Source organism: Neofelis nebulosa, chromosome 3 (genome assembly GCF_028018385.1).
Source record: "Neofelis nebulosa isolate mNeoNeb1 chromosome 3, mNeoNeb1.pri, whole genome shotgun sequence".
NCBI lineage: Eukaryota > Metazoa > Chordata > Mammalia > Carnivora > Felidae > Neofelis > Neofelis nebulosa.
Genome location: NC_080784.1, coordinates 123,797,719 through 123,802,385, shown reverse-complemented (window position 1 = coordinate 123,802,385; position 4,667 = coordinate 123,797,719).

The window sequence follows — 4,667 nt, the reverse complement described above, 5'->3', positions numbered from 1 at the left end:
AAACTTTGTGTCAAAAGAAACAATATAGTGAAAAGGCAACCTATGAAATTAGGGAAAATATTTGCAAATCATATATTTGATAAGTGGTTAATATCTAAAATATATAAGGAACTTCTATAAATCAATAACAGAAGACAACCCAATTTAAAAATGGGCAAAGGACTTGAATAGACATTTCTCTAATGAAGATATGCAAATTGCCAAGAAGCACATGAAAACATGTTCAACATCATTAGTCATTAAGGAAATGCTATCAAATCCATAATGAGATACCACCTCACATCCATCAGGATGGCTACTATTAAAAGAGAAAATAAATGTTGGCAAGGATGTGGAGAAGTTGGACCCTTAGACATTGTTGATGGGAATGTAAAATAGTACAGCCATTATGGAAAACGCCAGAAACTACTCAAAAACTTTAAAATAGAATTACCGTATGACCCAGCAATCCCACTTCTGTCTATATATCCAAAAGAATGGAAAGCAGAATCTCAAAGAGATATTTGCATACCTGTGTTCATAGCATTATTCAAAATACCCAAGAGGTAGAGGTAATCCAAACGGCAATTGACAGATGACTGGATAAAGAAAATATGGAACATACATACAGTGGAATATTACGCAGTCTTAAAAAAAGGGAGATCCTGTCACATGCTACAACATAGATAAGCCTTGAGGACATTATGCTAAGGAAAGTTAGCCAGTCATAAAAGGACAAATACTGTATAATTCCACCATATGAAGTATCTAAAGTAGTCAAAATCACAAAAGTAGAAAGGTATTTACCAAGGGCTGCTGGGAGGATGAAGGTGTAATTGGTTTTTAATGGATATAGAATTTCAGCGCTTCATGATAAATAAGTTCTACAGAGCTGTTGCAAAACAATGAATATACTGAACACTACTAAACTGTACACTTAAAAAGAGTTAAGATGGTAAATGTAGTGTTTTATCATAACTAAAAGATATATATATATATATATATATGGGAAAATATATGCCTTGAACAGCACAGTTAACAAGCTTCATAAAATGAGCATTCCCTCATTTTTAATTATCTACAAAGAGTCTGTGAGATGTCCAATTTACTGGGAATCCTGGGTGGCTCAGCTGGTTAAGCGTCTGACTCTTGATTTCGGATCAGGTCATGATCTCACCATTTGTGGGATTAAGCCCCATGTTGCTCTCTGTGCTGTTAGCACAGAGCCTGCTTAGGATTCTCTTTCTCGCTCTCTCTATGCCCCTCTCCTGGTCATGCTCTCTCTCTTTTTCAAAATAAATAAACTTTAAAAAAAAGATGACTACTTTGCTTTTGGTATGTCTCACAGATATGCCCATAAAACATTTAGGCCTAGATTTTAAAATACTACACCAGGAGTGCTGATTCATAGGGGCATATGTACCCCAATGTTTATAGCAGCACTATCAACAATAGCCAAATTATAGAAAGAGCACAAATGTCCATGAACTGATAAATGGATAAAGAAGATGTGGTTTATATATACAGTGGAATACTACTTGGTGATGAGAAAGAATGAAATCTTGCCATTTGCAACAGTGTAGATGGAACTGGAGGGTATTATGCTAAGTGAAATAAGTCAGAGAAAGATGACATATGTTTTCACTCATATGGGGAATTTGAGAAACAAAAGAAGACCATGGAGGAAGGGAAGGGGAAAACAATATTTTCAAACAGAGAGGGAGGCAATCCATAAGACACTCTTAAATACAGAGACCAAACAGGGTTGATGACGGGTTGGGGGGGCAAAAATGGGTGATGAGCATTGAGGAGGGCACTTGTTGGGATGAGCACTGGGTGTCGTATGTAAGCAATGAATCATGGGAATCTACTTCTGAAACCAAGACCACACTGTATACACTACATGTTAGCTAACTTGACAATAAATTATACTTAGAAGAAAAAAATTAAAAATAAAATCTTTAAAAAATGAAATACTATGCCAGTTTGAGTTAAAAATTCTTTGGGGTTTTAAAACAGATGTACATAGGGGAAGGGAAAAAGAGAGAGAGAGGGAAGCAAACAATAAGAGACTGAACTGTAGAGAACAGACTGAGGGTTGATGGAGGGAGATGGGCAGGGGATAAGCTAAATGGATGATGGACTTTAAGGAGGGCACTTGTAATGAGCACTGGGTGTTGTATGTAAGTGATGAATCACTGAATTCTATACCTGAAACCAATCTTACACTATATGTTAACTAGAATTGGAGTGAAAAACTGAAAACAAAAAAATTCTTTGGAACTTTAATTTTTTTAGGGTTATTTTGGTAATTTTAATTTAGAACTTAGTTATTTCATATGAACTTTCAAATGCATTGACATTTAGTATTTTGTAATATCCGTTTCCAATATCCACATTAATTTCTTTATATGTGTCTTCTTGCCCTCCCTCTTAACATTTGGGTTTTTTTGGTTCAATTTTGCCAGAGGTTAACCTTTGCAGGGTTGATTTTTGCCTGGAGCCTCTTTACTGTGTTTATTGCTGCTATCTTTATTTCTTTCAACTTTGAATTTATGCTGCAGTCCTCCTTTAAACTTGTTAAATGCATAGCTCAATAATGCTAGCCTTCCCTTATCTGACTTAAATATTTTAGGCTATAACTTTTCCTCTAAATGTTGCTTTAGTTACATTCCACAAGTTTTAATCCATAGTTTCATTTACTTTTAAATATTTTCTAATTAAATATCTTCTAATTTTCACTTCCTCCTGTAACCAAGTTGTTTATTTTTTTAATTCTCAAACATACAGTGTTTTTCAAACTTGTTACATATTTAAATGATTTAATTGCATTGTGGTCAGATAATGTGATCTGTAAAAATGACCAGTTTTATTTTTTTTTAAGATGACTTAATCCTTTTGTTTTCTTGGGGGTAGTTTTGAGGGTTAGTACATGGTCAATTCCATAAATATCCCATAAGACTTTAAAAGAATGAGAATTTTAAAATTGTTGAACACAAATGTACAGATATATTCATTAGGACAAACATGTTATTTGTGCTGTTCAAATTTTATATACCCTAATTTTTCTTAGTGTTTCATTTATCAATTATAAAGATGTGTAATAAAATTTTCCAACTATTTTAGAGTACATTTTGTAGTTCTGTTGGTCCTTGTAATTTTTCCATTTTGATTCATATATTTTGAAGTGATGTGTTAACACAGTTTAAAATTTTATAATGAAGTCATGACTATCTCCAACACTAATTTTTACAATAAGAACCATCTAACATTGAAGACAAAGGTACTGGGTGGTAAGGCATTCCTTCTATCTCACAAGTTTATTTCCTACTATAATATATTATGAGAGAAGTTCCTTATTTCTTACATTTGGAACTTATTTTCTTTTGTGCCCTCATATATAAATACTTCTATGAACATTCCATGGGCACTGGAAAACTACTTTCAGCCTGTAGGACTTGATATGTATCAATTATAAGTTTATTAATTATAGCATTTACATCTCCCATATATTTATCTTTTGTCCACTTGAGCTACTGTGGGTTGGAAAACGTGAATTAAAGTCTCCTTATACTAATGTATTTCTGTTTCACGTAATTCTCCAAGTCTTTTCTCAATGAATTTTAATACTATGCTACTTAGTGCATATTCATAACCATTAAATCTTCACTAAGGGTTGCATTCTTGAACATTACAACATGCCTTTCTGTTCCTTAATTGTAATGTGTTGAACTTAATTCAATGTTAAAATTGTGACTTTTTAAAAAAATTATTAGCCCAATATGCCTTTCTCTATTATTTTCAACACTGCTGAGCAACATTAAATACAACATATATTTAGGTTTGGGGTTTTTTAAAATTCAATTTGGGTGATTTTAGACATTTATACTTGCTGATAGATTTGGTTTTGTGTAGTTACTGTTTTATGTTTGCAGTGTTTTCACTGCTTTTTAAAACATCTCACTAAATGATGTGATATCCATATTTTGTCTAATATGTATACATTCTGATTATTTAGAAAGTTCACATTTAAAAAAATCTTATCTAAGTCTGGGTTCCTTATCAGAGTCTGAAGCAAATACTTACATATTATTGGGGGGGGGGCAGGCAATGACAAAAAAGAATGAAAACCAAGGGAAACAAGGCAAGTAATGAAGAAATGTCAATATGAGAAAGATTATGAAATTAACTGCTGCTTGGTTTCAAACCAATTGATTGCTCAACCCTAAGAAACAGGATAAAAGGGATAAAACTCCTGTTTCACAAATGAGGACACAAGGACTATGAAGGCTCGTTAAGTTGCCCAGTCACAACAGGTGGCAGTGCCAAAATTTAAGCCTACTCTTCCTAGTGATTGCATTATCTCCTCATTCTGACGCTGGTTCTCCCCTTCATGTTTATGAAATGCCTACTCTATGTGTCTGGCTAGGAGGCAGAAAAACAGATAGGGGCGCTGGGGTGGCTCAGTCGGTTGGGCTTCCAACTTCGGCTCAGGTCATGATCTCACGGTCTGTGAGTTCAAGCCCCGTGTCGGGCTCTGTGCTGTCAGTTCAGAGCCCGGAGCCTGCTTCAGATTCTGTGTCTCCCTCTCTCTCTGCCCCTCCCCCGCTCATGCTGTTTCTGTCTCAAAAAGAAATTAAAACATTAAGAAAAAAATTTAAAAAAAAAGAAAAACAGATAAACATCTC